General features: G+C 40.9%; 1 protein-coding gene across 5 annotated transcripts in view; it reads right to left on the bottom strand.

Annotated features, from left to right (window-relative positions):
* PTPRG (protein tyrosine phosphatase receptor type G) overlaps positions 1–23470 on the bottom strand; it is a 726426-nt gene that overhangs the window by 338737 nt on the left and 364219 nt on the right. The gene's annotated exons all lie outside the window — the stretch shown is intronic.

The following is a 23470-nucleotide window of genomic DNA, read 5'->3' as shown; positions in this document are numbered from 1 at the left end:
ATAGAATTACCATATGACCCAGCAATCCCACTCCTGGGCATATACCCAGAGAAAACCATAATTCAAAAGGACACATGCACCCCAGTGTTCACTGCAGCACTATTTACAATAGCCAGGTCATGGAAGCAACCTAAATGCCCATCGGCAGATGAATGGATAAAGAAGATGTGGTACAAATATGCAATGGAATATTACTCAGCCATAAAAAAGAACAAAATTGGGTCATTTGTAGAGACGTGGATGGATCTAGAGACTGTCATACAGAGTGAAGTAAGTCAGAAAGAGAAAAACAAATATCGTATATTAACGCATATATGTGGAACCTAGAAAAATGGTACAGATGAGCTGATTTGCAGGGTAGAAATAGAGACACAGATGTAGAGAACAAACGTATGGACACCAAGTGGGGAAAGTGGCCGGGGGGGTGGGGGTGGGGTGGTGGGATGAATTGGGAGATTGGGATTGACATGTATACACTAATGTGTATAAAATAGATAACTAATAAGAACCTGCTGTACAAAAAAGTAAATAAAATTCAAAAATTCCAAAAAGAAAAATCTCCAAATGTACAAAAAAGGATCTTCCCCTTGATATTTCCCACCTCATTCACCACTTCATACCTCAGTGCCAATCACTGATTAATTTCATCCTCTCTAAGTCACGGTGTATGTCTTTTTTAAATAAATAAATAAATTTATTTATTTATTTATTTTTGGCTGCTTTGGGTTTTTATTGTTGCACCCGGGCCTTCTCTCGTTGTGGTGAGCAGTGGCTACTCTTTGTTGCGGTGGGCGGGCGTCTCATTGCAGTGGCTTCTCCTGTTGCGGATCACGGGCTCTAGGCATGTGGGTTTCAGTAGTTGTGGCAGGCGTGCTCAGTAGGTGTGGCTCGCAGGCTCTAGAGTGCAGTCTCAGTAGCTGTGGCACACAGCCTTAGTTGCTCCGTGGCATGTGGGACCTTCCCGGAACAGGGCTCGAACCCGTGTCCCCTGCACTGGCAGGCAGATTCTTAACCACTGCACCACCAGGAAGTCCCCACAGTGTATGTTATAAAGCCATCCTGCCAGTATCTTTGGGAAAGTCTCCAAACCACTTTAGTGATGATAGAATAAAACTGTCCTCTCTGTCCCATCAACTTAGTTTTACGTTCCTGAAAAGATCACACATTAACTGTTGTGATCTACACCTTCTGAAACAGACGCCACATGCTTGTTTCCCAGCTAGTTATATGTTCCTGGATGCATTACATGAGCTACTGCTGCTAAATCACTGTAAACAATGCTATTTGAGAACAAAAGTAAAATCACAACATTCATTTATTCATATACTATTTATTGTCTCTTCCCTCCATCTCCAAGTTGGACGATGAGCACCATAAACCCATGGGTCTTGTCTGAATAGTTAGTTCTCTGTGTTATCCTAGCTTCTAGAACAGTGCCTGATACCTAGTAAGCATTCAAAAAACACTAACTAAAAGTGAGTCATATAGGATTTATTAAATATGTGGCTTATTTATTAATCAAGAAATAAGTTCACCAATGTTGATCCTACTTCAGAAAGTCTGTGTTTGTTCTTCAGAAAAGCTTGATTGTGAACATGAAAAATGAACCTTGAAGTTAAGAAGGTTTCTATATGCACACCACTCAACTCTCACCATTTCTCTTTGAGATAGGTTGCATTATACCCATTCCACAGGTGAGGGAAAGCTGTGCTCAGAGAGGTTAAAGACATTCATTTAAGCCACTCAGTTTGAGGAGCAAAGCTGAGGTCTCCCAGCCAGGTGTACCTGATTTAAACCCCAGTTCTCTAGTGTACTTGGGAAGAGTTGATTCCCTTCTATCTGAAAGAACAAAATTAATACACCCCTTTTAGACACTCTATTATCCCAGTCTTGTCTTGAGAGTCAACACAGCTGTCAACAACCTTCCACAATATTAAACATACGCTTAAAGACACATCCCTCTCACCATGCATTTTGTACTCAGGCTTAGAGAAGCTCAGGGGACTTAAAAGCTTAAGGTGTCAGATCTGTTTGAAGCAGAACATAAATCAACACACAGACAACCAAACTCTAAAATCCAAAGCAGTCCCTAAAAATGCCTCTAGGTACAGAAGAGATCATTTAAGGCAGGGAGTGGAGCTGGGTGTATAACAGGGAAGGGTGGGGACTGTGGAGAATTTCAAATCACAAGCTCTGCCCCAAAAAACGCTTCTCAAACTCTAGCTACGTGGGCATCACCAAGACAGCTTGATAAAAATCTCAGAATTTCAAATTTAGAAGCCTTGGGGTGGGATCTGGAAATGCGTGTTTTTTACAAGTTCCCAGTTGATGCTGAGGCTGCTGGACCAGGGACCACACTTTGAGAACCACTGATCTAAAGAGAGCAACTTTCACTCAGCTTCAGCCTATTGCTGAAACTGAGAAACGGAGACCCAGAAAAACCTTAATATCTTTCCAGCAGGACTGGCCTTTCCCATTAAATGCTTATTTTAAAAATAACGTGCAGATCAAGCAGAGCAAAACTTCAACCAAGAGTGTCTAACCCTTGGGAAACAATGTGCCTAAAAGTTATTATTTAGGAGATGAAACAAAGCGTTAAGCCACATTTCCCCCGAAAAAATAGAACCCAATCTGATGTGGGTAATAAAGTGATTAAAATGGTTTATTTTTACTTTGCTCAGTCAAGCAAATTTTAGAATTTTATGATGTCCATGTGTACCTCAGCCATAAGGGGTCCCCACTGCTGGGGGAAAATGGCGCACAGGGCTGTCCCCACAATCAACCTTTAAAGATACCATTCAGAAACAATAAGGAAAGCTAAATTCAAAGCAGTAAGTAATAAATGAATTCATATTTATAAATATTTATCTACTTCCTGGCCTCCTTCCAGGTAACACCTGTGTCTCCTTTTAAGGATCTCCCAGAGAGATGAAGATGACGATGGTGGTGGTGGTGATGCCGAAGTTCACACAACACTTAACTGTCGGCTTTGTGTTGACAGTACATATCATCTGAATGAATCTACAACTAGATCCCCGCACAGACAGTATTATTATTACTCCTGCCTTATAAATGAAAAATGGAGGCTAATGGATTAAATAATTTCCCCGAGATAATAAAGCTGATCAGTGAAGAGGATGGGATTTGAACGCAATCTGTAGTGTGCAAGCCACACCACTAGCTGCCCTTAACGGTAAGAGTTTAGAAGCTGGGGTACCTGAGTATGGGAGACAGTAGTCAGAACACAGGGATGTGTGATACCTCCCAAGTCCCACTACAAAGCCATTATTTCTCACTAACGAAAGCAACAGGCCAAAACCATCCCATCCACTGATCCAGAAGCAAGGGAGACAAAACTGCTCACGCTGCTCAGCACAAATAAAAACCACCCTTGTCATATCTGGACCATTAGTCCTGCATTTGGGAAGCAAAAACAATGACTCTAGTTGGCTGTCAAGCGAAATATATTAAATTTCTGGTTCCTGAGACAGATCCCATTGATCTGTTTTACTTAGACTTCATCTCTAGAGTTGACTTCATAACTTAAGTTTATGACTTTATCAAATGATGCAGAGAAAACACCCCAGAAGCTAAATGATTATATTATGCACATTGTAGAGTGCGATGTTCATGGCAGGGCAGCGACTACACAAACAGGGAATTTGTCACCCTGATACGGATGGCCTAACACAGGGTTCAGTTTCAGTTGTTCTAGAAGAGGCTGTGTCATACCTCCAGGAGATGTATGACAGCCAGACAACTGCACGTTAAAGCGACATTTACGGGGCTCCCACTGTAGGCCAAACACTGGGATCCAAGGTGAACAAAGCAGAGATGGCCTAAGCCTTCAAGAGCTTGCTTTCCAGCAGGGGAGAAAGGCATTCAACAAGTAACCGAGCACATCCATATGTAACTGCACCTTATAAGAAAGAATCTAAAATAACTGAATGTGAAGTAAAACCCCTAGGGGGGACTTTACACAATACAGGGCCTCTTGAAGAAGTGACATTTAAGCTGAGCCCCAATGGACAAATAAAGATGAGGAAGGGGTATTCTGGGCACGTGGAAGAGTGTGACCAGAAGCTGCGATGCAGAAGATATACGTAAGAGCAGCACAGAAAGTTGGGGAGCAGGGTAGGAATCGGCCCAAGCAGATGTGAGATGAATGAACTGTGTATTTCTCTAAAAGTGTAAAGGAGAGCAAGATCATTCTGGGCTCTCGTGATCCAGGAAGGAAAAAAGATCTACAGACAGAGACTGACGAGACTGAAATCATGGCACAGCAGCACCATCAGTTCAACAGACAGACAGACAGAAAGTCAGAGAGTGGGGTTCCCAGGACTTCCCCATAAACGGTCCCTTTCCCATCCTGAGTCCTGGCTGGATCTACTTCCCTGCCTTGTGTCTGAGGGACACACCTGTATCCTCCAAACAAATTCCCTCCTTTGCCCAAAGAAAGTTGATGCGGATTTTCATTCTTGCCACCCAATGATCCTTGACTGGTACAATGAGGCTTCTGAGGGCATTCAGTCTAGAAAATTTGACTACCTCCAATTTAACAAGTAATTATCAAGCACGTATTCTGTGTTCTGCAGAGCGAAGCAAAGATGAATAAGAGTCAGTTCCTGTCTCTGAAGACTCTGCCATACGGTAGAGAGACAATCATAAAGGCAACGTACGCAGGGCAGGCTCATAAAAGAAAGCAACAAAGAAAGAACCCGTAACTATGGAAGCATCCAAAAGAGGGCTATTAATTTAAACTAAGAGAATCGAGGATGGCTTCATACGAGAGGCAGCATAAAGAACCCTTGACCCTCATCTGTCCTCAAATACAGGCCACATCACCACGTTGCTATTATTTTACCAGATTCAAGAAAATTCCTTGAATGTTAGTAACCAGCCCAATGGCATGCAGGAATAAAACAGGAATAATAAAGTCTACAATGGTTTGCTTGGGGGAATGCAAAGTGTATCCACAAACCAGCAAAACACATAAACTTCATTAAGGCAAATCCTCTAAGCCAGATAACGAAAGGAAAGTACAAGAGTCACAGATTATTAATTGGCTACAGACATCTGCTTTCAGATTAAGAAAGAGGTGGCCAAACCACCTAAGTGCCATTGTTCCAGCCTAAAGACCCCATCTGAGGCTTTCAGGTGGGGGTGATTCAACAGAGCAAAACAGGTTGCCGAAAATCAATTAAAATGGAATTGCATGAAAACGGGGCCTCTTCACAAATAGATGCAGCAGAAAAAAAAAAAAATTGCCTGCGACGTGCAGGATGCGATTCTTTTGACGGGTCGCACTCCAGGAAAATGTGGAGTGAATTTCTTCCACCTTCTGATGGAGAAGCTACTGACTGCCACCTGCACTGAGAGAGGAGGGCATCGTGTAGTAAGCCTAAAGATTACCTGACTGTTCCCGGGGATGGGAAAAAATTGGCAATTACCTACCCCAGAAGACTTATGCTCAGTGATTACATGTTTGCATGCTCTCTGTAAAAATGCTGCATCCAAGTCAATAAATTTGTGGAGTGCATTATACAGCACAGTGCATCACTCACCTAGAACTGCACAGCCAAAGAAGCAGAGCAGATGGCAAGTGAGAGAGAAATATTGATCACCGTGAATAATTTTTACTAAAAAGCATATAAAAACTGGATTTTAAAATATTTCAAAATAATATATTCACTGTGGTCTCACTGTTTTACATTTCTGTTTATAAATATTTACAATGCACTACCTTCATAAAATAATCATTATTCAGTGTTCACAGTAAAGAGAAAGGCATCGGAGACTGACTGACTGTGAGGCTGCCTCTCCTAATCTGTGTGACAATATTTTAATTTAGCATTAATTTTCGACTCTTCCCAGTTGAACATACATGGCTTTATTTGCTCTCTGTTTCAGGTGATATTTACAGACAAACAACATGCATCACGGTACCGGTTTTTATTTGTAGTGATTTAGTGATACGAGAGAGAGACTTCAAGTTAATATTCATGTGGAATACTAACAAGTTTTCAACCCAACTTCCTATTTACCTTAAACAAGTCAACAGAATAAAAGAAGCAAATCATAGGGATGGGTATGACACAAAGCAATTTCATTAATGAATGTTTAGAAGGAGTAAGACATGCACTGAGGTACTATTCCAGGTCAAAGGAAGAGAGCTAAATAGGCAATAACTAACGCCCCCCGCCCCGGGTGTCACATAACTAGTCTGATCAGAAATGTCACTACATCCTGACACGGCTCTGAAGATAAAGGTAGGCCTTCGTACTCTTCCACTGCTGACAAACACAAATCTCAACATATGGATATGGAAGTCTTAATATATTCTTTCATTTTAACAGACCAATAACAAGCCTTTTTACCCCACTGCATCGTCCTTAGGTTATTTCAATTTCCTACTTTCAATCTCTAGAGTTAGTGCCTGGTGCATTCACTGAATTGAATATTGAACTGATTTTTAGAATAGAAACTGGTAGATGATCAGTCTTTTTAGATGTCTCAAAATTAACCAGACTACGATCTACTAGATCCTCACTAAATATATTTTCAGCAAATAGCGACCTTGAGGGACAAAGATGTTAAGTCTAACCAAAAGTTGCAGCAAGAAGGTTCTGAGTTGATTCTGCATATAGCTGGATTATTAGTATCAAATATTGTCTCTTCTATTACTTTCTTTCCTATAGAACAAATGTGTGAGTGCCCAGCGAGCCCGTATGTACATGTGTACTTGCATGAGGACTTGGTGTCATGGTGATATAAGCAATGTAAATAATTAACGGAACAAAAATTAAAACCAATTCCTCACGGCACTGTTCAGAGGATGGCAATCACGTCTGTTAGAAATAAAGACATACAAGATAACTTCAAGGCAGAAAATTCCATTTTTCAATACATACAGTTCATTAAATTCATATACTCTTTCATTTTCAGGTTAATCTAAGAGGTTGGTATATATTCCTTTCCAAAGAAATAATAAACTTGGCAACTCTGTCTCTGAAATTGAAATTCTGTTCTTTAACGAGCATAACATATTATGCTGTGTCACGTATTTTAGGAGTGATTCTGGGACACTCCACAGTGACATGAAGCAAAACATTTTTATATTATTTCAGACAATATTAAAATCGTCTGTTGTTAAAGAATTTTCTCAAGCACATTTGTATATACATACAGATATGTGTGTGCCTGCGAATGCTATTATTTCAGTGGAACTGAAACATTCTCCAGAGTAACACAGTATGATAACCATCAAGCACATTCCCCTGTCAAAGGAAATTTAAGACAAGGATATTTTTAATAATGGGTAACTGTAGGGGAATCTCGCATTTAGTTATAATTGAGCAGGCACCTTTCTAGCCAGATACCTATATTGTTCAAGTTCCAAACATACATATAAATAGATTTAAGCTACAGTTGGACTTTTAAGCCATCTCTTCCTGGTGCCTAATTCACACACATTTATGTAGATGTCCATAAATTTTTCCTAAATCCAAAATGAGATACAGCATAGTATTGCAGGTTATAAATATTATTTTAAAATTAAAAACAATTTGAACATTACCATCATCATTAGCTAATGGTTTTCTTCTTCCTCTGGGACAAAAAAAAGCATTAAAATTCAATTTATACAACATTTACTTCTCATAAAAAATGGTCATTAACATTTTCAGTTTCAAACATCTAACATCCTATTGAGTAACAAATAATAAAGACTTGGTCTCAGTGATGAAGGTCTGAAAAAGACTGAAATAGAAAAATAAATAAATAAAGTTCAAGGATATGAAATACACACACAGATCCAGAGCAGTCAGTAATTCTTTTCCATCATGTTTGCAGCCTAAACCACAGCTTACATCTAGGACCTAGGATGGGGGTTAATGTTAGATTAATTGCTGGAAGATGTCATTATGTATGGTCATTAAATTGAAATAATACTCTATGATTTGGAAGAGCACAGACTGTGCCAGGCACTGTAAAATCTAGGAACTGGCTGTTTTAAGAGGTGAAAAAAAGAAAAGAGTGAAAGACAAACCTGGAAAGCAAATCAAGAGTTTTGACTTTCATCTGCATGGTAAAAAGAGTTACTGATGAGTTCTAAGCCATGAAAAAAATATAGAATTTATGTTCTGAAAATATCACTTCATATAAGGATGAATTTGAGTTGTGGGGGAAGCCGTATGGAAATTTAGCCTAGAGAGTAGAAGATGGATAGAAGAAATACCTATGAGGTACGAAGATAAGTTGATAACTCCCACCCCCAAATAAGGTGACCATCCTAATTCCTTACCTACAGGACTATATTTAATTAATGCAGCACAATGTCTGGCAAATAATACATGCTCATGACATACGTGGCACAGAATTATGACCTTGAGGTAATTTGAAGGAAAGAAATAATTGTTCAGCACAATGAGTTTTAAAAAGATTTTAGGGGATCATGGGAACCTTAACAGATGATTCTGCACAATCTTCATCACTTATTCCTGAGGAGTACATCACCAAGGTGAAACTGAACAAAATAACAAATATCTTGCATTTCTGTTTCAGATGTCACCATGTCAGCCCAATAGAAAGGAATGGACGGGGACTTCAAGTAATCGATTTATGACTTTGTCTCCAAAAAATTCCCTTTGAAAATAGCTTTTGAGTAAATTACCTGTTAAAATCTCTAGCCACTTTGGGAAATATGGTTTTCTATGATAAAATCACTGTTGGATCTGGGAGAAATAAAAAATTTAATGTATCTTAGAAAAAAAAAAGTTGATTCAATCAGACCATTATTAGGGCAGTTTCCCCAGGATATGCTGGTGTTGTTCAATCCAACTCTGACATATGCATCCCTTCTACCAGAGTTGATTTCTCTTCAGCATCTCCTTTCCCATCTGATTTGTTAAGCCCTCTACTCCACATCTCACTGAGATGTCCCCTCCTGTACATCCCGTGATCCTTCTACTTTATGCTGCAGAATTCCCACAATTTCACCACAAAATATTTCCAGTGGACCTCTGCTATATCTTAGCTCAAGAAAGAATAATGGATGTAGTCTGGATTTCATAAGGGATAAAGGAAAGTATCTTACAAGTGTCAGTCTCTGCAAAATCTTCATCTTAAATTCTCCCCGTTGCCTCTCTTGAGTCTGGGCTCTACTCTCCACTCTTGCCTGCCCAAACTGTGCCATTTTTTAGGGTGGTAGGAAACGTCTCCCCCATGAATCTCTGCAGGTCCCTACGGCTTACTTCATTAAATAGAAAAGCTCTACAAGCCAACCCTGCTTTTATCTATCATTTTATCTTACACAGACCATCCAGGTGATGGGAACAGATGGTATTTATAGCTTTTCCCAGTCTTGAGAGCCAGGGATCCTATGATTCAACACACTTGCCTGCCCGGACTCTATCAACACTATACTCACTTGTAAATAAACATGTGCAAATTTACCACTGATAGGTTTCCCAGAGTATCATCGTTATGGATTATATAAAATGAGCCTCAAACAAGAGATTAAAAGGGATTTACGCATACATTCACACCTCAGCAATGAATCAGTACAGATGTTGGGTGGGGGGTTAGAAAGTTAAGCATGGATAGGATTTAGGTGCTAAAGAAGCACAAAATAGGAAAGCAAGCTGAATATCATCAGAATTCCCCTCCAGAATCCTTCAGGGAGACAAACTGGAAGGCCAATGAGCCTGCCCTCTCTCTAGAGTTCCAATCCATCACTCTTTGTCTGGGGAGTACTAAATACAGTAGTTGGCTTACAACTTGGCCTCGCACAGGAAACAGACATATTTCGAAATTCAGAATCACACAAGCAAAGTCGCCATATGAACAGGTTGCAATATCTGAGAGAGGGGCAGATCCGTGCATCACTTCCTCTGGAGTACATGTGCTTTAGAGTGAAGGGGCTGGTGGAACCACAGTCGCTCTTTACACGGAAGGTCTTTGCTTCCTTCCCCCTCACTCTCACTCAGTGCAGGTGAATCTGAGTTAAATGAGTATAAGGTGCGTCTCCACATTCCTTCCCCACTGGGGAAGAAAGTACAGCAGTGAGCCTCAGGACTGGAAATTATGTTAATTAGAAGAGCAGCAGGGAAGGCGCCTGGCTTGTAGAAAGACTCTCCCCTTCCCGATAGAACAGCCACAACAATCAAGTTTATTACACTGCTTAATTGCCATTGCACTATCCAACATTAATTTTCTAGGGAGCCCTTAGGTAAACCCTTAGTAGTGCTGCTTGGTTTCCAGAGGTGTTCACGTTCCTACAGAGGCACTGATATTACTGATACTGCCTGGGGTTTGGAGGTTTTTTTTTTTTAGCAAAGTTTTAGATTCATAGCAAAACTGAGAGGAAGGTACAGAGATTTCCCATTTATCCCCTGTGCCAACACGTGCATCACCTCTCCCACTATCAACCTCCCCCACCAGAGTGGTGCCTTTGTTACAATTGATGAACCTACACTGACACATCACAATCACCCAAAGTCCATAGTTTCCATGAGGGTTCACTCTTCGTGCTGTACAGTCTATGGGTTTGGACAAATGTATAATAACATGTATCCATCGTTACAGTAGCGTACAGAGTATTTTCACTGCCTTAAAAATCCTCTGTGCTCTACCTATTCACCCCTTCCCCACCCTCCAACCCCTGGCAACCACTGATCTATCCTTCTACTGTTTCTATAGTTTTGCCTTTTCCAGAATGCTATACAGTTGAAATCACAGAGTATGTATCCTTTTCAGATTAAGCCCAGGTTTTTAAATACCGAAGAACAAAGTCAACGAGAACAAGCCTTACCCTCAGTTCCTTTTCTATCCATTCCTTTTGTCTGAATGCCTATGCCAGTACCTCTTTCCCTTCTATTTTTGCCCGTCTCAAGCAATCCTTAACCATCAGTAGCAGAATAACTAAGGTGCAGCATGTTGGGAGAATGAGCAAGGCTCTGACCTAACAGGCAATGAGAGAAGTGACTTAAGCAGAGCCCTGATGTTGAGTTAGAATCTAACCAGGTGAAGGTGGAGAGGTAAGGAAGGTAAGGCAGGTAAGGCAGGCAAGGCTGGAGGAGTGAAAGATCTTCCAGTAGACTCAGCTGGAGATGAAGGACTCGCAGGTGAAACTGTGTACCTGATGTGTGGGGCAAGGCAGGCAGGCAGGCAGGCAGGGCGAGATCCCAAGAAAAGCCACTGCTGGATCCTGGAATGGATCCTCAGACCGACGGAAAACCACTGAAAGGCTGTCGACTCAGGCATATTTCCATTTTTAAAAGATGCTCCAGATTTCTGTGCCAAAAAAAGTGGGGTCACAAGAGAGTAAACCTGGAGAGTTATACAGTCATCCAGGCAAGAGATGGTTATAGAGTGGCAGCAGTGAGTTTGCGGAGGAAAAAAAGGATTTAAGAGACATTCGGTGGTACAATAAAAGGGACCTAAGCTAGCTAATGGTTAATGTAGATGGAGGGAGAGAGCAAGCCCGGGTTCAAGGTTAAGGCAGTCAGACTCCTGGGTCTGCCACGCATCGGGGCAGGAAGGCCTGCAAGGCAAATGGGAGGGAGGTGAAGAGGCAGAAGGAGGGGCAAATGCTGAGCTTGGTTTCAAGGTGCCCTGAGGAAGCCCGCTTCCCACCAAGTGAAGGAGGAAGTAGGCAATACAGGCCTTAAGATCAAAAGGGAGATCTCAGCCAGAAATATCCATTTGAGAATGCTCTTGGAATAGATGGTAATTGAAGCCATTATAAGGTTGCCTGGGAAGACAGTGTACAGAGTGAGAAAAGAAGGGGTCTCCAGATGGATCCTTAGAGGAATTCCAACAGTTAAATGAATTTAATGAACAACAATGATTCGACCCTTTTATCATTCGGAGCCTTGATATTGTTAAAATCATGGCTTGTCATTCCCGGAACACAAAACCGCAAAGAACCCTCCTTCACTGCTCAAAGCAAAATGGCGCACAAAAACGTTAAACTGCTGGCTGATAGGCCAAGTGCCAAGGAGGTCCTGTGAGGTCAGGACTGGCTTCCTCGGGTCCTGGGGTTACAATTCTTCTGAAGGCTGCTGAGCATGACACGTCTCCACTTTGGAGGATTCTGATTCAGTACCACTTTGGAGGATTGATTCTGATTCTGCCATTTGATTTGGGTTTGAGCTATTTGTTAATACCAGTCAAAGAAAGAGGACTTCATGGAACAGATCAACAACTCCATCAAGAACAGAGCCCTCGCTTTCGGCACTTCATAAAAAACCAGTAGTTAGTATACTGTTGCCAAGAAGAAATCCTTGCACCTTCCCCTGTGAACACTTCCGGCAGATGACCTCAGAGCCAGGCACTGAAACACAGGAGAGATACACAAGAACATTCAAGGTCCCCTGCCCTCAGGAAGACCAAAGAGGGTAGACAGGAATACATCCTGCTGCTAAATGATCCAGATCTAAACATGGGAAGAATTCCTACCACCATACAAAGATGAAGAGTGTTTCTGAAAAGGTTGCCTCAAGAAAATAGGCAGCCTTGATATGAAATCTACAACACTCAGTGTAAGACTGTATTTCCAAAACAGCACAAAGATACAGTCGACAGAGGTTAAAGAAAGAGGAATGCTAAGCCAATCTTGAAAAGCTAGGATTATTATGAAATCAAGAACATGAAAAGCTTCAGCTTGAGGAGCTCCCCTGGTCCACTAAGAAAGGACATCACCCTTCCTAAATAGTGATAGAAAAGGCCTCATAGAAGACACTGGACAGACTAGATTAGAAGTGATTGTCACTTCTAATTCTAGTAACTAGGAGAAAGAGTTCAATTGGGAGGAAAGAAGAATCTTTTCTAATAGAAAAGATGAGAATGAGCTGAAAAAGACAGACGCATTCCTAAATTCTGCATGGGTGTGCATTAACACATCTGACAACGATTACTGGGACAATCCACAACCTCTTGCACTGCGTAAGAAAATGATTTTTTATCCAGTTCCAAGTTCCTGCAAGTCCTGCAAAGAGAGTGCTCTGGAAGGGGAAAATGACAGGGCTTGGAGACTCCTGGGTTCATCTATACCGGAAGTGCTTGTCCACACCACAGTACAAAGAAATACTGTAAAGCCTCCATGGTTTATCCCAGGACATTCTAGTTTTCAATATGAAAATGTTTATGAATATTGCATGCCATGTAGCACCTGAGCTCTCTTTCCAGTTTAGACTTCTAATATTAATAATTTAAACCTAAGGATCTAAAAATACCCAATCTCACATTTCTTCTGGCAAGCATAAATATGGTGCAATAATTACGAGGGTTGAATCAGCCAGTTCAGGTATGATTCGAGATTTCCCAGGTGAAGGAAGACTTTTTCATCCAATTACCAGGGGTGCAAGAAAGCAAATGCAATCGGTTCCTAACACGATCCTACGAAAAGAACCTGTAGTTAATGATTTTTTTAAAAATATTAATGAAAACCATTTAAGGCATGACTGCTGATCCTAAAGTTCTTCTTGGGGCTTCCATATGAAAAGAAATACCAAAGATTACTAACCCTCTCAAACCTACCATTTTTATTTTTTCTTTCAGGATTCACTTCATTGAATACCTACTACGTGAAAAAAAAAAAAATAACAAGATACAACTTCTGCAAGACTGGAACTCTCCAAAGCTCCCACAGTCAAGCATACAGAAAAATACAATCGGAGGCCTCATTTTCATAAGAGAGGTGTAAGCAAAACTGCAGGGCACAACAGGAAACAAGATGGCAGCAATTTGGAGATGGGTAAAAGGTGGGAGCAAAATGGAGGTCAGGAAGGACAGAACAATTCGTGCAAAGGTGGGGACTACATAAAGGGGCAGGTTCAGAAAGAACTTTGTAACCCATGCAAAGTAATTTAAGAGACTTTATCTTATTGGCCATGCCAAGCCATTCAGGGAATCCCTAGAGGCAGGGACCTGATCACCTGTGCAAAATTTACCAGATGATTTCAGATATTCAAGGCAGTGGCTAAAAACCAAAGGCTTAGGAAGAGGAAACATCCTGACCTTCTCTGTCTGAACTGCCATTTGTCACCTGTGGAAACTAAGCTCCGTAACCTCTCTCCGTTGCAAATTCCTCACATGTACAATTAGAACAATACTGGTTCCCAGGCAGGGTGAGCTATGGGTAAGGTGAGATACACTAGGCCCTTGGGAAGCAAGCAGCACATGGTAAATGTTACACAAAGCCTCACCTGAATTATGGCTTCTCCCCCAACGATGCCCACCCCTGATTCTCCTCCGCAGACTTGATTTTTGATGCTACTATCCTTATCAGCCTGTATCAGACTCTTCATACTTGTACCCCTCGAAAAATAAACAGCTACAGAATGCCCATTCCATTACCATCAACAAGAAAAACGATTGTTTTTATTCTTCCATCTGCTCATTTAAAACCCATTCTTTTCTCAGTTACAAAAAGCCCTATTCACACCCATTTTTTATTGTTGTTTTTTAAGTCATCAGGTCGGACGCTAACCAACAAAGACTCTTTAGGGGGAAAAAAATCAGGCCATTGGTGAGATTTTGGGCATTCCCATTAAAAACCACCACATGTTAAGGTCCCATGGCATGATTTTGCTTATATATTTCATGAAGTACCTTTGCGTCTTCTTTGGAGTATTAGCAAGTTGAGCCCCGTAACTGAAAGTGAAGAAGAAATGCCTTTCTCTTTCCCTGACAGCTATATTCCCACTGTGACAAAGATAATCATAGACATTGACAACAACAGCAACAAGCTATTAGATCATCAAATTGGTGCTTCTTCCAGGGCAGGCAAGGCATCTAAAACAACACAGGGGCTTCCCTGGTGGCGCAGTGGTTGAGAATCTGCCTGCTAATGCAGGGAACACGGGTTCGAGCCCTGGTCTGGGAGGATCCCACATGCCGCGGAGCGGCTGGGCCCGTGAGCCACAATTACTGAGCCTGCGTGTCTGGAGCCTGTGCTCCGCAACAAGAGAGGCCGCGATAGTGAGAGGCCCGTGCACAGCGATGAAGAGTGGCCCCCACTTGCCACAACTAGAGAAAGCCCTCGCACAGAAACGACGACCCAACATAGCCATAAATTAAAAATAAATAAATAAATAAATAAAAATTAAAAAAAAAAAAAAACCAACACAGTATCATGACTGCATCCTCAAAGGTAAATACATTAACTCTCACTCCCAATTAACAGAGGCTCTTTACACACTTATGCTAAAACCCTCTGGGCTTTATAAAATACTCCAGGTATCTGATGTCAGCCTCCCCTTTAGAAGTATTCAAATGTCTCTCCACCCTTTCTTTCTTTTTCTCTAATACACCCCATCTCCTGTTTTCTTGATTATTTTTGCCACTCGAGAACCAGTCAATCCCCCCTGCCCTTTATTGTATCTATAGCAACCATCATTCCGTATTCGGAGAACGTACTCCATTCCTGAATCCTCCAAGAACAGCATGAAAATGTAATAAGCGCTACGGAAAAAAGGATTTAGGGGAGTTTTGTACACAGCTGAACTCCCAGCACCTAGAATGATGCCTGGCCATAGTATGTGAACAATAATTGTTTGTTGAAAGGATGGGTGAATGAATGATCAGACCACAGTTTCTTTCTTGGTTCCCTACAGAACAGGTGGTGTTCTTGCCTAGCCTGCATCAGTCCCTCTCCTTCTGATGACACACTGAGATTTCCTTTTGGGGAAACCAAATCCATACTCAGTCTTTCTCAAAAAGGCAACCAAAGCCTGACATCCTCTGAAACAGGAGGCAGGCAGAAATCCAAAACTAGCAATTAGACACATTTATCCCTCTGGATGCACGGAGCGACTGGTCCAAGGATAAGACCTTTGAAGGAGACTTTAGGGAAAGGAGCTCTCGATACACTGGTACTGCAAGCCTTAAGGATGATTTAAGACTTTGGATGCCGGGGGCCACCACAAGGAAAGGACCCACCTAGAAAGGAAGTCAACCCAGGCAGAGGCACATAGACCCATTCAAGCTGAGACTCAGAACCAGCCCCAAACTTTTCAATTACTTCAGTCAATACATTCCAATTTTTGCTCCACTCCAGTCTGTCCTGGATCTTCTGTTACACGCTCCTGAACGAGTCCTAAAGGATACATGTACCTCCTCCCCTTCATCTGGGCCACCCCCAATCTGAGAATTTCCTAAATGTCACCCACATTCGTTCACTGAGAACCTCTTTGCGCTTATCTCAATCTCTCATCCTCTATTGCGCAGGCACTGGTCAGAACCCTCCTGCTAAAATGACTCCAACCCTGTATAACGCATTTTTTATGTGTAATTCCTCACACACAAATCAAGAACTGGCCACTTGGCACCCTAAGGCAGTTTTGCAAACTGTTTTGAATTTCTAAACAATCATTCTGGACACTTTGAAGAGATGCTCATTACACAGACCAACTACAAAACTGACCTTTAGTCTGTAAAAGTTTATCTCCTTCTACAGGCCTACAAATTAGCAGGGAATCAAAAACCCAAATGCTGACATAATTAAGCTGGACTAATTATCACCGCTAATAAAAGCACTATAATCCCTGCCAGCCCACTTTGGTGATCTTTAAAAGAAACCTGGGCCTTTTCTACAAAGGAATATATCTCTGCTAGAAACCTCTGAAACCCTTCCTGACTTACCCAGAGCACACCTCCCTCAAGAAGGGATTTTAGCAGAACACTCTTTCCTTTATTAGAAGCTATCATTTCTCATTATATCATGTCTAAATTTGTTCAAATGTTTTCACTAATTTTCAATAATTTGGTAAAAAATGTTCTAGAAGAGATGAGGTACGGAAAGGAACTCAATGTAAGAAAGCTCGTGTCCTACATATTTAGTGTGCTTGAAAAGGTCTTCCAGAGTTGAAACTAAACAGATGTCTTCAAATTTCTGCAACAGAAGAGAGCAGTGCCAAAATAGCACATGGATGCAGTAAGCGATACTAATTACTGAGCACAGGTATTTCTGGCCTCTCAATTACAAAATCAAGACAGAGCTAAATGTACAGCAATGGAATATACCTGCACTTGCTTTCCCTGCAGATAAGCATCCCATCTGGATAAAAATACACACAGTAATCCAGGCAGCAGAGAGGCTTCTGAAGGTAGAAGTAGACTCTCTATAAAGCAGTCCCCCAGAAAAGTGTGGGATTGTGAGGCTGACACTCTCCCTTCGTTCTTTTTCATTACAACCGAAGTCTGTAAGAAATCATTTCTAAATTAAATATTTCTCCGCTCCATACGTTAAATCCTCCTCTGTTCCCTGTTCCAAACCTCTCAGGCAGAGCCGGAATTAACATTTTTATTTATCTCATTAAAAACTGTATTTTGTTTCTCAGCTCCTGCCACTTGTGAAGTGACTCTCAGAGCACAGCCTTGATGGTACCTCTGACAGACAGACAATTTCCAACTTATTATCTGGTGTGATTTCATCTACTGCTACTGAGGGTGGAGCTGACTTTGGGATTGGATGAGGAAGACACAAAACACTAACCCCCAGCTGTGTCTTAAAAACCTTCCAGCAAAATGAATTTTTAATTTTGTGCTGTCTGAATATTCAGTAACTGAATCACAAGTCCAGTATTCTAACTAACACTTTATAGCTGGATACAAGGGAAGAGACAATACTAAAAATATAATGAATGAATGAATCAATCAAGCAATCAAAAAACTTGGCTAGACTGAGGAAAGACCGTTTCAATGGTGATGTTTAATAAGCGTAGAGCTTAGGCAAGCCACTTCACGCTTCTGTTTCATTTCTGTCACCTATGAGAAAGAAATAGCAATGATGTCTACTGCTGGGCCTATCCTCATGGGCACTGTTCGTTTTAATTCTACATTCAGAGTTCTCAGGACAGTGCCTGGGTATACATTAGGTGCTCCATAAACAATAACCCTTGTCAACTTTATTAATTTAGCAGCATTACTTGAATAAAGAAAATAAATGTATGTTTACAGCATGTGGTCAGAGTTCCCCAGAGAAATCTTCAGATGAATCCTTTGTGGTTCAGGTCAGTTTCCACAATCTCCCAGATGTGCCTCGATTTAAAGTTTTCCTTTCAAAGACTTTCTGTGTCATCTGGATCAGACGTTTGACCAGATGTTTGTGAAAGTATACAAGAGTTCCTACTAGGACGATTCTGGTACTTTGTTTACAATTTGCCGACCAAGACTGTACACCTTGAAACATATACTGACACTCTGTTTAATGGTCACAAACTCAGCTCTGCCCCTTCACTATCCACTGCAGGGACGTTTCACGGAACAGCCAGGTGAAGAAAAGAAGAAAGAGAAACACACCCATTCTATGGAGGTCTTCATGACATACATTGTGGCTTAAATATAATTACTTTCTTGGGACTTCCCTGGCGGTCCAGTGGTTAAGACTTCACCTTCCAATGCAGGGGGTGCGGGTTTGATCCCAGGTCGGGGAGCTAAGATCCCACATGCCTTGGGGCCAAAAAAAACCCAAAACATAAAAAAAACAGAAGCAATATTGTAACAAATTCAATAAAGACTGAAAAAATGGTCCACATCAAAAAAAATCTTAAAAATATACATATCTTTCTTTCTCAGCAGACCCACTTCAGTGGGACAGAACTCAGAGAGCAATTTACAAAATACCTTTAACACCATGGGGATTTCAGTAAGGGGTTGTGGGGAAGCCAGTTGGCCATCTTGTCTGGGTCCCAAAAGGCTTTCATTCAGTAGCTAAAATCATACAGGTAAATGCTAGACCATGCAAGTAAAAAAAAATTTAAACCAGATCCAATCTATCACTGGTAATAGTACATTTCACAGGAAAAGAGTATAAATTGAAAAACAATTTTTTCAAGATGATACTTCGGCAACGTAGAGCCTGACAACTATCCCAGCCATTCTCTGATGAATTCAAAGGGCTGGAAATCACAGACAATTGATTATCATGTGTCTGACCCTCTGGAAGAGGGAGAGTCAGTCTATGAAAAAGTCATAGAGTTCTTCAAACTGAGAGGGACTTAAATTCACCTAATCTAGTCTCCAGACTTCCACTGCAGCCAGGCGATTGTGAGCTCTGAGAACTGGGTTACAGGAAAAGATGATGATGGCTGAAGCGCTGTGTCCATGTACCATATAATTCCACCCACACACCAGGAGAAATCACCTCTGCCACTCCGAATCACAGGGGGTCATCAGTTGAAAGATGCATCCCAATTATGGGGTCACTAATACATGAAAACTGTGAACCAAGAAACTCAGTAACTGTCATGCAGAGGTGTTTCTATTCCCCAGGGGACATTTGGACAATGTCTGGAGAGATTTGATTGTCACAACTGGGAGGTGATACTACTGGCATCTAGTGGGTAGAGGCCAAGGATGCTGTTAAATATCCTACGAAGCACAGGACAGAAGCTACAAAATGCCAGTAATGCTAAGGTGAAACCCTCCTATTACTGATGGAATATGGTATTTTGTTTGCTGCTGTATTCCGGGCATATAGCAGTTGGTCAATATATATTAAATGTGAACAAACAGAAGTATAATGAGATAACCGCAGATGTGAGACTGCCAGCAAAACTCCTGCTTCTTGGTTTTCTCTATTCTCCACATCTGAATTGGTGATAATCTCTACCCCATGAGCTAAACATCAGCTACCCAATCCTCTGAGAGCATAAGTCTTCTCCTCATTCATGCTTTGTTTAAAAGGACCCACATTAAGCGACTGGTATGAAAAATTTCCAAGTATCCCATCAAGAGAATGAAGTATTTTAGGGCATGATGATGATGGTGGCAAATCAATGACATGATGAAAATATCTTTTATTAAGAATTTATGGGCTTCCCTGGTGGCGCAGTGGTTGAGAATCTGCCTGCTAATGCAGGGGACACGGGTTCGAGCCCTGGTCTGGGAAGATCCCACATGCCGCGGAGCAACTAGGCCCGTGAGCCACAACTACTGAGCCTGCACGTCTGGAGCCTGTGCTCCGCAAAAAGAGAGGCCACGATAGTGAGAGGCCAGCGCACCGCGATGAAGAGTGGCCCCCGCTTGCCACAACTAGAGAAAGCCCTAACACAGAAACGAAGACCCAACACAGCCAAAAATAAATAAATAAATTAAAAATAAAATAAAATAACAAATGTTCAAGTACAATTGGTATTAAAAAAAAAAGAATTTATTAATTGCTCTGTGTTCTTCAGTATTGCCTTGTAACCCTACAAGGGATGGACTATTGTATGTTTTTATTAGCATTTATATATCAGCATTTTCAGAAAGTAGGCTCAGAACAATAAAATGATATACCCAAATCCTGAACTAGGATATGGTTACTAGGCCAAAACCCCCAAAACTCCATTCCCCAAATTCAATTCTCTTCATACTACAAATAATTGTTTCTAAGGTATCTGTTTTTCACATGGGGATTTTTCTGCATCTGGTGCCTTAACATCAGGGGAAAAAAAAAAAAACTTGAAACGAAAACACAATGACCTATACACAAATCACTTGAACTTTGAAATGATCCACTGGCATAGCTGGAATATTCTAGTTGCAAAGTAAAGACAACATTCTGCATCTGGTGAGCAGATCTGCTCTCAGCCAGATGACAAAAACCTGTGTATACCAGTTTCCTCATTCCAGTGATGAAGACTGCCCTTCTTCCTACTGGCAAACAATACTCTGGAAGTGTGAAACGTCTACTCGAAGGAGATTTCACTCATTACTTCCCATCATAATTTATGTTTAGGAAGAAAGCTTGCTCTAACTCTTAACAAAAAAGTCACATTTTCCATACCCTGGGACGGTTATTATTATTTTTTTAAAGATATTTAATGAAGAAGTAATGCTTTCTGAATTATTTTCAACATTTAAATAAATACTGACCGTTTCTTTGTTTCAAGGTTTGGGATACAGTTTCCGTGGTGTAGCAGAGATTAAAAAAAAATAACCAAGAGTGCCCAGGTCTGGGGGTAATGCAAAACTCTTCTGATTTAGGGCTGTGTAAATTGAGGCTCATTCACAATCCTCTCTGAGCCTCATCTCTTCATCTCTTAAGAAAACGGAAATAATAATAATATAATCATGATCTATCTTGAAGACCGGTTGGGTGAATTAAATGAGAAGTGAATGTACCGGGCACTGTACTTAGCATAAAATAGACAATAAATATTTATTGAGCCTGATCATCTGCAAACTCAAAATGACCTAAGTGACCATGGAGTAAACTTAGGAGGAGTAAAGAGGGTCATGGGAAATACTGGGTGAAATTGGACTAAAAGAGATATGAAGAAAACAGGTATTTCACTTCTTAGCTCTGCTACTTGGAAAACAACAGCAATGTGTCGGACAAATTGCCATTAACTTTTGGCCTCTGAGTCAGAAAGCAGCAGGGATGGGTGGGGACCACGGCTAAAGTGAGAGTACACATCCAGGTAAAGGGAACAGTACCAACCTGGCTCTTGGTAATTTTTGTCATGATGCAAAGTGTTCTCATTATTTCAGAAAATAAAATCAAACCTATGTTTTTACATGTTGGATAGCACATCAAACATTTATTTGAAAACAAAGTGTAGGGAATTCCCTGGCGGTCGAGTGGTTAGGACTCTGCACTTTCACTGCCTAGGGTGTGGGTTCAATCCCTGGTTGGGGAACTAAGATCTCGCGAGCCATGCAATGCAGCCAAAAAACAAAAACAAAGCGGAAACCAAAAGAGTATGAGGCAAACTAAAAACCACATACAGCAAAGATGGACAATTTAAAGTCTTCTAAACGGCAAAAAAGGGGGAGGGTTGTTACTGGCTATATTTAAGTGGTCAATTCTGCAAAAAGTCATATTTTATGGCACCCTCAAATCACTAGCCTCTTGACTAATCATTTGACCCCGTGAGAAAACCCCTTGTAGAGAATCCTAATAATGAGAGTCATATGTTTCAGAAACTGGGCTAAGCCTTTTATATGAATGAAGCATGTTAGGGGATCGCAGGACAATGGTTCCTACAAGAGTCATAACTGGTTGTCATCTTTGATCCACACAACAAGTTTGTGAGATAGGACTTCTTTCCTCATGTGATACATGAAGGATGTACAGTGCTGTCAATTAATTTGCTCAAGAAGAACCAACAGCTGGCGCTGGGATAAGGATGCCAATCTGTCCAACCTCAAGTGCAGAAATGCTTCCACTGAACCACATCTGTTTGACCACCATATACAGCGATTAGCATCTACTGAATCCATAGGACTCAGTTTAAAAAAAAAAAAAAAACACACAAAAAAATTTGGTCTGTTCGTGAGAAAAATGTATAATCCTACCTACACAATAAAACTGGAAGCAGTCACAAGACACATATGAGCAAATGCCAAACCAGATACAGAAACAATTAGGTCAGAAACCAGCAACTGGTGAGGATGAAAAAAAATCTCAGAACTGCTTTCAAAGTATTCTCAAAGTTTTATAATGAGAGGTTCTGAAGTCCAGCGTTGCTCAAATTTCATTCATTCATGTGTGACCTTTGCAACTGGTGCCATAACAACCTATTACCTGAATGATTACTTCCTCAGTATGTTCCTATAAAGTGACTTGTGTTCTTTTAAAGCTAAAGGGGGTGCAGAGGAATTAAGTAACACAACCACATCAAAAACAAGTTAGTGATGAAGACAAGACTTGGACCCAGTCCAGACTACCTTCATTCAATTCAAAAGGTCTCCGGCATTTTCCTTTGTTCTAGCTCCGCATCTAGCATGGGTGGACACCCACCAAATGCATTATGGTCAGGGGGCAGCACATGGAACAAAAACTCCACCTCTTCATGAAACGGCAAGCTACAGCTTGCTATTTAGCATTCCAAAATAGACAATTATTATTTCTTAAATAATAAAAGTCAGTATTATTTAGACCCTTGTCTTAAAGCAGGAGAACAGAGTTAAACAAACCTCTCAAGCCATCTCATGTATTATTAATAAAAACTAGAAGACCGTGATTTCAGAAATAGAGTATGGATTACTTCTTCCAAATTGAGGTGTCTTACTTCTTCCACAGGCCAACACCTCAGAAAAATCTTATAAAGTCTTAGGCAATTTCTCTGTATTTGCCTGGCATTTTGTTCTAAGGATAGATTAAGCAGTATATCTTCACATTGCAATTTCATTAAGCATTGGCTTTTTCTTTGGGTTCAATTACTTATGACTTTTTTATGAGCTCTGCACATATTTACTCAATTGTGCTATGTAAGCATCCTCTTTTAAAACTTATTGGAGGGAAGGAGCTTGTCTGAGGTCTGCTTGGAGCCACCTGAAGTCAGCTTATTCCACTGAACTTCACACTCCTAGTGTGAGTAACTACAAGGTGCTTTGCACCAGAAAACAATGTTTTATTTTTAAAAGTGTCCTTAATTTGTGCAAAAAATGCTCCAAACACACCGCTGGTGTGACACCCAGTTTGGTCCAATCTGTACACTATTCAAACAACTGTCAAAATGGTGAGTGTGGAATGGCA

The sequence above is a fragment of the Balaenoptera ricei genome, chromosome 11 (assembly GCF_028023285.1).
Source record: "Balaenoptera ricei isolate mBalRic1 chromosome 11, mBalRic1.hap2, whole genome shotgun sequence".
NCBI lineage: Eukaryota > Metazoa > Chordata > Mammalia > Artiodactyla > Balaenopteridae > Balaenoptera > Balaenoptera ricei.
Note: the sequence above shows the minus strand (reverse complement) of the source record. Positions and strands in the feature narration are given on the sequence as shown.